The following is a 13,840-nucleotide window of genomic DNA, read 5'->3' as shown; positions in this document are numbered from 1 at the left end:
GAAGGCAGCTAGTCATCACCACCCACCGCCAACTCTTGGGCTACTCTTTTACCAACGAATAGTGGGATTGACCGCACATTATAACGCCCCCACGGCTGAAAGGGCGAGCATGTTTGGTGTGACAGGGAGTCGAACCCGGGACCCTCAGATTGCGAGTCGAGTGCCTTAACCACCTGGCCATGCCGGGCAACTCACAAGTAACTTGATCTTTAGCCGATTTTACAAGCTAGTTGCACAAAGGAAAAACCCTAGTAATCAAAATATAAAAGTATGTCCAAATTAAACTTCATAGCAGTCTTGAATTCTAGTGAATCTTACTTGCTTCTTACCAAGTGATTATTTCACAACTGATTAAATAGTAAGAGAGTTTTACTTAGTAATCATAAGCCATTTTACTCGCTAATATTTGATCATTTTTGTTAAGTAGTTGTTTAAAGAGGTAGTGAGATATGACACCTTCCTTTCCTATTAACAGTCAACATGTCAGATTGCATAAAAATTAATATTTATAAGACAAATAAGAAACCATTTCTTGTTTTATTCTAATGACTTCTTAAATAAACTGTCAAAAATATATATTTGGTTATCACCATTTATTACCCTTTACGTAGTTTTTGTTCTACTTTTCCAAACTGTCAACATCAACTTAAATCTTTTTTCACACAACATATTTTGCAACCAAAATTATTACATAAAAAAATGATTTGTTTTTCTACAATAAATACAAATTTATACTTAAAAGGTAAAACGAAGGTATCATTATATTGTTTCAATATTTTATTCATTTTTACCAGTTTAGATAATCATATTTAGTGAAATAAGCTAGACGTTGTCTTAAATTGATTGTATTATATCTGACTTAAAAAAGTTTTGCTGTGAGACAAGGTTTAATCAGGAAATAAATCTGCGGTAGAAATAATCCTAGTTCATACTGGTTAGTGATTAACTGCTATTTTACTAGAGGAAATAAAAAATAGTTCTACAAGGTGTCGTGAAATAATAAAATATAAGAATGGCCAGTAAATCTTAATAAAACAAAATATAACAAATAAAGATGACAACGAGACTATACAATGATTATTCTTTTCAACTTTCTTGAGTGACAAAATGTGTTACGTTCAAAGTTTTTATTTAAACAAGTGATTATCTATTACAGTTAATTTTAATTCTGAAAAGCTTTTATCGTAGATGCAACAGTCACAGATATGGCAAAAAGTATTTTAAAACACAGATACATTTGAAACAATCCTCGCAATTTCTTTGCTCATAAATTCAAGTGAATTGACCAAATTCATGATGTTACAGCCACATGGAATGTAAAGAAGTGCGGGAATTTTCTTTAATACCCATAATCGCACTTATTGGTGTTGCACCTTCATGTTGGCCCAGTTTTCATAGTCCTTACCTCGACAGTCTTTAAAGTGATTCGAGTATGGGTATTGATTAGATTATTGTGACAATACGTTCAAGGATTTCTCCATTGCTGTTTCTGTGTGGGTACTGTTACTCATTTTCTTTATCCACCACTGTGTATTTGTAAAAACATATTTGAGATCGTGTCATTTCGACATATTTTCGTAATGAGGCTCTGAACATACACATCCGTTAATCAGAAAATCCTTCATTTCAAAGGGACATATCAGAGGTAGTGAAGAGGCTACAGAAAAAGTGGCACGCTGCATTTTTAATTTTCGAGTAGATAAACCATGTCTTCTTACAACTTTAAAATTTCTTTTATATTAATTACAAATATAAATCTCCATGTCTTGTTTAAACATAAAATTTTCAATATGAACAGGTCCTTTTTCTAATTAAGTAATCATATATTCTTAAGTTAAACATTTCATGCAATGAACCTTTCTTCATTTTTGAGTTAGGAATCGTGCGTGGCCTAGTGGTTAGCGTACTTGGATTGTGAATACGAGGGTTCATGGTGCGTTGTCGCGAAAACGTGCTCAGCACTTTGAAGTCGTAGGTCTGTTATAAAAGTGACTATTAAATTCCAATATTCGGTCAGACAAGAATAGTTCGAGAGTTCGCGGTTGATACTGTTGTCTGATTGCTTTCTGTTTATTATATCAGTTCAAAATTATGGACGCTTTAGCACTGTTAACCCTTTGTATAGCTTTGCACGAAAATTCTGAAACAAACAAAAGTTTTTTGACGTGAAAGCCTCCTTCTATAAAATGTTTGTTTTCTGTAACGATACTTGCTATCAGCTTTTTCACATTTTATCAATTAAATTTTCTTTGTGTGAATTTATCCATTGTTCTCCTTTGGCTAACAATTAATTCTCGTGTTTCCTCTTCTTTATTTTTCAGAACCACTGGTGATTTTCCTAAACTTATCACTATATCCACTGTTTCTTCCCATTTTCTACAATTGCACTGTTCTATTACACTTTTTCAAGACATGTGGCCTAGTGATTAGGTATCGGACTGGGAAATCCGAGGGTTTCGGTTCGAAACATGATGCTATGAGCGCGTTATAAGAATAACATTAAATCTTGATATTAATGACAATAGTCGCTTTAGATGGCGGATGCTGCCAGCTGGTTGCTTTCCATCTGGTCCACAGGTGAAAATTCATAACGGCTATACCGGAAAATAGGTGCACTGTGAACAAATTAACAAAGAATATATCTATCGTGTATCTTTTATTACTATACATGTACGTTAACTTTGAAGTCAAACTCACATACGACTCCTCACTTAAGTCACAGCTTCACTCCATATAATTCAGTTACTGATAATAAAATAATTACAACATTAAATAATTAGCAATGTTCTGCAACCATCATAATTTGCTAACTTATTACCGCTTAGAGTCACTTTGGGTTTCTGCGTTCCTTTATTTATCTCTAGAGATCTTCAGTATCTTTAAACTTAAACAACTAAACTTTATTGACATAACTATTATAACATTATAGAAACGGAAGTTTCTTGGTCACGTGGATCTAGATGTTGACCATGCAATTGGTTCATCAAAGAGAGGGTTGCATTGGGGGTGTTTTATTTGTGTCTATGTGCCTGGAATTGTAAAAAGGTATTTTTTTAGTTTTCTGAATTTATTATTACACATTTTGTATCATACGCTATGAAGTGATTTTCTTTTTTATTTCATATTATTATTCCATTATTACAATACAACCCAGTGTTTTTATTTTTGGTATGAACGAGTTCCCCTTAAGTGCGAGACCATGTGTGAGCTCACCAGTGGCACGTGCCTCACGTCTGCCCTGGTCTGAGTAAATATATTTGATCAGTATGCATTTCGGCACTGCCTACATAATTTTCACAGAAGGCACTTTTACATACCATATAAAAACCAACTTTAACGTAGAGTTTTATTGTATGTGTCCTATAAGCATTTCAGATAAAACGTTTTAATCTTTAAGAAAATGCTTATCAAAATCAATTTTTCTCTATTCATGCCCAATCTAGGTACATGTATATTTCAACCAAGATCTCTTTTGAACCATTTTGATTTAAAACAACTGATAGAGAGTGACAGAAATAGTAGTAATCCACAAGGCCCTCAGAATAACCCTTATATTTAAGATGGTAATACAACACCTAACAAGTTACTTTGAATGACTTGGCTACCATTAGATTTTTATTTAAATACAATGATATTTATTACAACATCTAACTTCCGCTAAAGCATTGGTAATAGCAGTTGTCACTATTATCTGAAATCTTCAGGATATCAAATACCATGGCCGAAATTCTGCAATAAAAATTTGTTTGAATGTTAGAAGTGTAGTAATTCAATGCGTATTTGAAACTATGATGTGTAGATAACACATGACGACATGGGAATTCTCTTACGATTAGAAGGTTACGCTTTATAGTTGTAATAAGTGGACAGTGGTATTAGCTTGAGCGGAAAGAACTTAACTCAGCGTACGTGATTCTCACAAAATGTCAGAAAGTGTATTTTCAGCTTTCTAAAACCGTGCGCTGTCCTTTAGATGTATAAAACGAGTAATTCAAATATTGTAAGTAAAATATGAATTAAATTTCATAACTAGCGTGCAAAAATAATAATGAATACTTCGACAATATAATAAATCTGTACTAAACCGTGGGAATTGGGAAGTTTGATAGAAATAGTATTTAGCTACAGATGCTTATGTACAAAAATAGATCTTGCTGGCTGTTTTTCTCTCTGATATCTTCAGTAGTTTCATGATCAGTGCTGTGAAGATTATCGATCCTGTTAGGTATAAAAGTATTATCTTTAATCATTATTTTTATACTTATTATGCAAGATAATTCATATCGTAATTATATTATTGAAGAACAAATCGTCTGAAGTATGAAAAAAAATTATTGCGGGTTTGACTCGATAGGTGGATCAACTTTGATTTTCGCTACTTTTCTGAAGACTCAATTCTAAATGAGCACAAGACGCCAGCCCGTCTGATGACAGCGCATGTCTGGGAAGATCAGGTGACTCGAAAACAGTAATCAATAAAAAAAGATCTGTCATGAACTGCAGATACCCAGACTTTAGTTAGCTTCCGAAGAAGATGGGTGGAGCTTTAATCACGGTGAAAACTCACCATCTTGCGTGTCTAGGAGACAAAGTTAAACTGTAGTAGCACCCATAGTTTAGAAGTGATTAGTATCTAATAATATCGTAATCAGGGTGTATTTTGCACATTTGTCTATTAAAAACATCATTTTACAATATTCTCATACACGTCATCAAACAAAATAATATTTGGTTAGTTCACCAGGGCATTGTTAACGGCGTATTTTCTTCAACCTTGGTGTTTTTCATGTGAATGCAAAAAAAAAGAAGAAGAAAAACACATCCCCGTTAACCGTTTCAGTGGATGCAAAGATGTACTCCCTTTCTCTGCTGTTTGCACTGTGAATTCTCCAAGGTCCAAATACCAGCAAGATCATAACTTTTTATTTCAATTTTAAGGTTCTACTGCTTTATTCTTCTAGAGTAACTGAACTTATTTAGATTACAAATATATTGAACAATAAAAGCATCGAGTGTAACATCAAAGGTTAGTATAAGTTAAGATATACTGGCTATTTTCTTAGTTTATAATTTAGTAGCATAAACCTTGCACCAATAAGTTTATTTATTGAAAGCACAATAAAAACTAAACACAAATTTGAAATACAAATACTATTTTTAAACATTAAGTAATCCAATATGCTGCAGACTGTCATGAAAAAAAAAGGTAGTAATTTTGTTTACTCTTACCAATCAGTTTGTCTATTTTTTACCTGGAATTAATAAAACATGTAAACAATGAGAATATTTTTGGATGTTACGCAATTAAAACGGCTTATATTTTACCATCTGTTTCTAAACATCTTAGCCAAAATAGTTGAAAGACGTCCTTATGAGCTGACCATGGATTTTATTTGGTTTGGTTTGTTTTGAATTTCGCTCAAAGCTGCAAGAGTGTTATCTGCGCTAGCCGTCCCTAATTTAGCAGTGAAAGACTAGAGGGAAGGCAGCTATTCATCAACACCCACCGCTACTCTTTTACCAACGAGTAGTGGGATTGACTGTCACATTACAACGTCCCCACGGCTGAAAGGGCGGGCATGTTTGGTGGGATGGGGATTCGAACCAGCGACCCTCAGAATTGCGAGTCACTGACCATGGAAACAAAGTACTTGAAAGGATAGCATTCAACTAATACAGTATTGAAAGTATTATATACCGATATTACTAAGTTTGGTCAAAATCAGTGAACGGATTTCCAAATGTATAACACAATAGTTCATCTCTTTCTCTCTTACTAAGTCTAAGCAAAATTAGTTACATTAAAAAACTTACTTATACTACATAATCCACGATAGGTTTTCTTGATTTATAAAAGTATTTGATATTACATATGACATACGAGTTTATATAAAAGAAAGAAAATCTTTAAACTGAAACGGAGTCAAATCACAGCCTATACAAATATTAAATTACAAGTTACTTAAAAAAAAGAACACAGAACCATTATGGTCTCACGGTCTTCTAAATTTTGATATCAGGAATTAACTGTTTAATACGTTCTGTAGTGGTAAAACACGCTAAGTTTTCTTTAATTTATTTAAATTCCATCACGTCATGTCCAGTAAAAGAGTGCCTTGTGATTCAATGAAAGTAACATGTTGAAATTTGATGATTAAATTAATCACAGAAAGCAAAACGAAACTAAAAAAGTTGTGAGGTGGATATTTGCGTATCATATACATGTAATTAGCTAATTGAGAATAAATGGCCGTCTGGTAATTTTTTAATATTTGTTAAAATGATAAATTTTCATATAATATGTATCTACTGAGATTCGAGGCTTTAGTAATATAATGCTCAAATTGACGACAGTATATTGGTTTTATTACAGGTGTCAAACGGGCGAGAAACAATATCTAGCTCACTCAAAATCCAACTTTCAAGTTTATTGGTGGACTTGCTTAACTAACATAAAATTTCGAGTCAAATTTGAGACTTCCACACGATAGTCAAGCGATATAACAATCATAATATCCAGTTTTTGTAATCAAATATTAACAAATAATTCAAATCACCAATGTAAAACATCCTTATATTGTGTTTTTCCAAATATTTTAATATCTTTCTCTAAACATGATGAGTTAATAGATAAAAAAAGTTACAAACAATAACCACTAGACTGTGATTTGAACTCGAGACAAACCACCGAGCCTGTTTGAATGTTATAACTAATAATCGAAGTTTTTTTTCAGATGTTATTCTTTTTGGGAAACTGATATATAATAAACGATGTCAGTAAAAGCATCATCTTGTATAATGATACTCAGTTTTGTCTGTCCTGAAAATGCCTGTGCATTTTAACATTTAAATGTGCATGGCGCGCACTTCATTTCAACGAATGTTAACAAAAGGCGGATGTAAGTATACGTTTTAGTAATTTTTTGCAACAAAATATTAAAAGCATATCAAATCTTTTAAAAAGGTCTAACATTAGGTCGTACAATTATTTATTGATGTATTAGGCTTGGTAAAGTTTAGCCCTAACTAAACTAAATCAAAAAACATACACAAGTTACAGTGTTAATTTATCTCGTTTTTCGAATATAGGCCGTACTTAATAAAGACTTGACCAATTAGGTCTAAGGCAAGTGGACTTATAGATTTCGGTGTTTGTATTTAGAATTATTTTGTATTATTCTAGAAATCCTATATTTAAAGAAGTACTGTTGCAATAAAGATATTAATTTGACCGCAGATGTTTTGGGGTTTCTGCTAGTTCTCTACTATTCTGAAGTATCAAGCTAAATAACCATTAGAAAACTGAAACCTCAAATATACCACACGTGAAAAAACGTGGGAGAGTAGGGCAGAAGAGTTGTTACATCTGTTGCTGTCAGTTTTGTAAGTAGTTTCTGTATCACCCTTTTTGTTCCCATGTATCGTGATACACAGAAAACTATGCAAGATTAAATAGTACTGTGTTCCATCTGTGTGTTAGATGTGGAAATACCAGAAAGAAGAAGATCAATTCCCACCGTGACAGAAAACCAATCTTAAACGAATCAATTTAGCACTGGACAACAGCTTGTTTCCACTGTAACTTAAGTTTAATGCCAAAATCATAAACACTTATTAGAAGTTAAGCACAAAGCTATACTATGGGCTATCTGTGCTCTGCCCACCATGAGTATCGAAACCCGGTCTCTAGCGTTGTAAGTCCGCAGACATACAGCTGTGCCACTGGGGGGGCTAAATACTTATTACATTGATTTATGTATAATCAGGACCAAGAAATAAACAAGTTCTGCTTAATTTGGTGAAAAATAACGTTGTTAAGAATTTATGCAATGTGCATAATGAAACCAAAAATGTCATAAAGTCAGACAAAGTACAGCGCGAGCAAGCAACAAGTACAACTTGTTCGAATGTTGTAACTCAGTGTTTAGTCATCTTAGACGCTGTGTGCACTTGACTTATTTCTGTAAAAACGCTATAGAACGTAGTAACTAACTTAGAGTATTCTGATAAACCTGACTGATATTTTGTCTGAGGACATGATTGTTTTTCAGGAAATATAATAAAATATGGGTATAGACTTTGGAGATAAAAATATCGTTAAATAATATTACAACGTCATCGGTTGATCTGGGCTTTACAGCCAAATATATATATGAATGTATATATAACTTAAACTATACATGATTATTCTGTTACTTACATAAAATAACAATGAAGCTACTCTATGTATAAAAAACGAATTATTCATTTGTACATAAAGTGCATCTGTTACATTTATCCATCTTTACTAATCACACACTCAATTTTCAATGGTTCCTGACCTGATAGTTATAACCATTGGTATGTAAATACGAGATCAAACACACTGTTCTCTCTCATTAAGTACAGGTCATATTGCATATTTACAGATTTTTATGGATTTTATAATGAACTTGCTTGGGAAAGATATCCGTTTATGTATCAAATTGACGGTTGGATATGAGATAAAATTATGTTATCACAAGTTTGTTTAAACTACTCATTGTTATTATTTTATTTTTTTTGGTATATTAAACGAATAACAAAAAACAAAACGTGTAAATGTGTATATCATAGAAAGTGTTGTTGTTGTTATCTCAGGTATTATTGTGCACACACAGCAAATAGATCATAATATAAAAATCTAGATGCAAAAGTGTCCGCCATAGTGACGGGAAAAAGTTTAAGTTAATCTGTAAATTTAAATTATTTTATGGACTTTAAAAAGTTTAATTGTGTTGCACTCTTGGTTTCACTCAGAACCAAAGCTCTGAGCTACTTATATCGCCCACCTCGAAAATTAATTGTTGAAATTAATTGTTACATACGGTAAATCTACATTTTTATCATTTAAATTACTTCACATTTTGAAATTTGAACGATAGTGTGCTTAATTCCTAACAATTTAGTGTAGAATATCCTGCTCGAGAAACAAAATTTTGTATCAACATTATTCAATCTTGTTCTCTCGTCATTTCAAAAGTGAATGTTGAACTTTGCCTGCGTGCGCAACTTTTCAAACGGGAGACAGACGAACGCTCGGACAGACATTACGGTTCGCAATATGTATAAGATGAAACCTAAGACTCGTTCTTAAGACGAAAAGTATTAGCTATTTCATTTATTGTCTACATAAATACGGTATCATTGCAGTGACATTAATCCATTATAAAAATTGTTTGTATATTGTTTTAGTTTAGCGCGAAGCTACACTATGGAATATCTGCGCTATATTCACCGCGGGTATAAATCTCCGATTTTTAGCCTTATAAGCCTCAAACTTACCGCTGAACCACCAAGGGTTATAAAAATGAGACTTGTTAAACTTGTTTACAAATATTGCCTAATAATGTGAAAGGATAGTTTTGAGAAAAACTACGTTCGTGGAAAAAGAGAGGCCTGTTTTATTTGTTACAACAAGGTTTTCCAATAAAAAAAACACAACAAAAAACAAACCAAAACACAATAACGAGAAAATGAAATAAAATTATTTTCATAAAAGTGGAGAACTTTTTATAGCACTAATGCTTTTTTTTATCATATCACACTTTGAATTTTATGCTGTCCGAGATCAATTTTTTTTAAGACTCATAACATAGGTAAATTGTTGCCCGATGAAGACTCCGGTAAGAGGATCGAAAGCTCGCAAATAAAAGAAAAGTATTTTAATGTACAGATCATATTTCGTTTAGAGTACTTTCGTTACAAAATAGGATCCTCAAACTCACCCATCATACGGATATATATATAAACATTGGGGAATATGACACGATCGACGATGACTGAAAAATTGTTGGTTTACTTTGGAAGTCTTCTGTACGATGTAAGTTATACTAATGTTATCTCTATAAATAAAGATTAGAAATACAAATTGTACACTTAGATGAAAAATAGGTAACTTTTATCAACGGTTTTTATTTAAACCCATTAATAACCCACCGTAAGATCGATGAAAAAGTCAAACCTGAACTCATAGCTGTCTGCAATATTAATGTGAATAAACTTTTTCTGCTATGTTTTATCGGTTTGAGGAATCAAAATGATATTTTATTACATCCTATAGATAATACCTTTCAATAACTGTTAAAAGTTGATTTTAACAGAAAGTACAGTATCTCTGAAACCCATGTAGGTTTGTGGGCCTTCTTTAACAGGCATAAGCACAATGTGAAAAATGTCTTTACGTATTTTAACAGCAGCCCCCCAGTGGCACAGCGTCATGTCTACGGACTTATAACGCTAGAAACCAGGTTTCGATACCCGTGGTGGGCAGAGCACAGATAGCCCATTGTGTAGCTTTGTGCTTAACTTCAAACAAACAATTTTAACAACACTATTAGGATCAACTGTTAGTAGTAAACTACATTCACAATTCTTTTTTCTGCAAATACTCAAGGGAAAGTGAGGAACAAGTAGATTGCTAATTTTGGAGTCTACATATTTTTATTTTCCAGAAGATAAAAAAACAAAAACAAATAAAATCACCACGTGTCAAGATTGAGGGCTTCATATGAATTGTTATTGGTTTCTTTAAAGAAACGCATAGGGCAATAAAGTATTAACTAATTACAGAACACTAGTGAACGAAGTTGCATTAACATGATAGTTTACAATTAACGTTAACAGATGTGTGAATGTGTGCACGCTATATATTTCAAAGAAACGAACAAAACAGGAAACATTCCTACAGAATAAAATACTATATGAAAAACTACACAATAAATCAACTTCTTAGCTTGTATTATGTATATTACATTTCGGAACAAAAGCGTTTAAACCGTAACTTGGAATTTTTTACTGCTTATGAATATGGAATAAAGATAGGATTTTGCCTCTCATCGTCTGGCCAGTTGATAAGTTCTGATATTGAATGAAAGACTTCTTGGGTAGTAGTGACATGTGGAAGTCGGGGATGGACCGGAAATGCTATTTTTAACACTTTAATTTGAAATTCGAATGGACAACTTAAGAGAAATGTGGAAAGAAAATACATCTACAGTTTGCTTTATTTTTATCACAAAGGTTAGGCCGATTGGCTTCAAATTCCAATATGATGTCAACTTTTGGCATTTGAACTGTAACTTTGTAATTCACATACTGCATATATAAATATTTTTTCAGATAGGGTTTCGTCTGAGATAGATCTGAACGACTGTTTTTACAGTTCTGTGATGCGAAATGTAAAATGAGCAAACTAAAAGGAATATGGATAAATATATCTGTAGTCCACCTGATTTATAGCAAAAATGTTAGACCTATTGGTTTTCTGTGCTTCGTCAACTTTCGGCGTTTAAACCAGAACTCTGTATTATGTTCATGGTTAACTCACACTTAAATCTTCCTCTGTTTTAGAGGTGTGTGTTTCGTATATCAGCCATTTTGTTTACTCTAACTACTTTTGACTCCAGTTGGTTATTATATAACTTACAGGCTTAATTTATTCACGTTTATATGGTTTGACTGTAATTAATCAGAACATAGTATGGTCAATGATTATAAGTATTATTCTCGCTGCCACGCCCACCAAACATGCTCGCCCTTTCAGCCGTGGGGGCGTTATAATGTGACGGTGAATCTACTATTCGTTGGTAAAAGAGTAGCTCAAGAGCTCTCGGTGGGTGGTGATGAGTAGCGCCCTTCCCGCTGGTCTTACGCTACTAATTTAGAGCAGATATCCCTCGTGTAGCTTTGCGTGAAATTCAAAAAACAAACTCACTGTCGCCACTTGTATATTAGCGATGGAACATGTCAAGCATTTTTTAAAATCATTTGCAGTTTAATTAGAACTATAAAAGAGATATATGTTACTATTAACTTTTCTTTTATTTACTCTAAGTGTAAGTCTTGCAATTTCTAACAAACAAAACAACTTTGCAGATATTTCGACGTCATTCAAATTCTTAAAGCAGGTAATTAGTCCAGATCTCAAAAAGGATATTTTTAATGCAGTTTTTTTTATTCGTTTGCTTCTAATAATTTATTTTTTCTCTTTGTGTTGATTGCTGTTATTTGTTGGAAGAGGATGTTTCCTTTGAAAAATCAACAAACAAAACAATTATTCCTGCTTGTGGCATTGAACCTATAAAATCTATCTTTGAAAACACGTTAAATGAATAAAATTATTTCAAAAATACATTAGAATTGGAAGTTTCAGTTTGAACGGCATGTGTACGTAGACTAAACTGTCAGGTGAGAGATCCTTAGGATTTAGGTATTTAGTTAGTAGTTAATCCGTCCGTGCCCGAAAGGCATAGAGAGCCGGTGCTTAACGCCGGTTTTATTGGCACAGGTGGGTGAGAATGGTAACACACACATCTACCTCCTGGACAGGATACAAACCAATCGCAGGTTAACTCCCAGCTATTAGATGGTACCTATTTTACAATTGGGCAGACTGAGGCAACTGATGGCTAAGGTATCTTGCTCAAGGATGCAACAACTAAGCACGAGCAAGCTTCGAACCTGCAATATGTTGATTACAAATTCCAAGCACTAACCACTATTGATCAAAATGAAAGCAGCCAGTCAGCAGCACCTGCTGCCAAAAGAGCTTTATCCGGTTTCTTGAACCTAATAATGGTATTAACTCTCATACTTATAACGCACCAATAGCTCAGGTTCTCAATTAAGAGAATGTATCGTGTAACAAATTCGCAAACAGCACATAAACATTTGTGTTTACAAAAGTCAAAATTCAGTACGAGTGTATCTCTCTCTCTCTCTCTTGAAGATCAAAAAGTTTTTCACTTCAGAAATTTTTCCTTTTAGATGTGTAACATTGCGCAAGCATTAGTGGGAAGTTTTCGCCATTTTACAGCTGCCTATAATCCTTCAGAAGTGGATATCACAAAATACTATTACTTGTACAAATTTTCACGTTCCTTTTCACAGTATACTATGTATTATTTATATATGTTTATGGACCGGGCGTGATCTAGCGGTTAGCGTAGCAGGTGATGTATACAAGGAACGAAGCCACTGAATAAACTTCGCGCTTTCTTAATCCACTGTCCAAGGCCATGTTTCTGTTGGCATCATCTATCGAAATGTAAAATTACTAACATGAAAGGTTACGAAAAAGTTTTGCTGATCATTATCTTTTCGGTAAAGACGGTTAAATTTCAACCAGACGTAAGAGTTCTTCGCGTCTGGCGTTTTACTCGTTATCCATGTGGTGAGCATGTTTTAGGAGAAAAACATGAGTTTGTGATACGAGATGCTGGATGAACTGTCAAAAGAATGCGTATAAATGGAAGACAACTTTTACATGATGGATAACAGAAAGCAAGGAAACGAAATAACTGTTGATCTGTAAGTCTCTTGAGTCTTTTTTATGGAATACGTATTATGTATATACATTGCCTATACATCTGTTTAGACAATCATGAGATAGAAAACGATGCTAACTTTATATTACCACAAGTGTAATTATATATAACAAAGTAACAATTACAAAGAATGACGATACGACCGCTGTTTCAGCTGTTTTTGTGTATGAACACAAAGTTCATAGCATCGAAGAAATTCGATAAGCCTTCACTGAAACAAAGGAATTGTATTCAGATTATACAGTAATAAAACAACACCGGACCGATTTTTTTTATTAAACGTTAAAGCATGGTATAAATAGAATGCTTGAAGTAAAAAAAAAAAACAACACACACACACAATGAACCATTGAAACTATATAGTTGGTGAATGCGTAGGGAAACAAAATCGTTACAAGTGTTGAATAAAAACATAACTTAAAACGAAAACTCAAAACATGCTAATTATGAGGGCTATCTGCGCTAGCCGTCCCTATTTAACAGTGTAAGACTAG

General features: G+C 33.2%; 1 protein-coding gene across 1 annotated transcript in view; it reads right to left on the bottom strand.

Moving 5' to 3' along the window:
* LOC106457437 (tripartite motif-containing protein 2-like) overlaps nt 1–13,840 on the bottom strand; it is a 37,011-nt gene that overhangs the window by 13,608 nt on the left and 9,563 nt on the right. The gene's annotated exons all lie outside the window — the stretch shown is intronic.

The sequence above is a fragment of the Limulus polyphemus genome, unplaced genomic scaffold, assembly GCF_000517525.1.
Source record: "Limulus polyphemus unplaced genomic scaffold, Limulus_polyphemus-2.1.2 Scaffold331, whole genome shotgun sequence".
NCBI classification, from domain to species: Eukaryota; Metazoa; Arthropoda; class Merostomata; order Xiphosura; family Limulidae; genus Limulus; species Limulus polyphemus.
The sequence above is the reverse complement of the archived record's forward strand: the minus strand, read 5'-3'. Positions and strand labels throughout refer to the sequence as shown.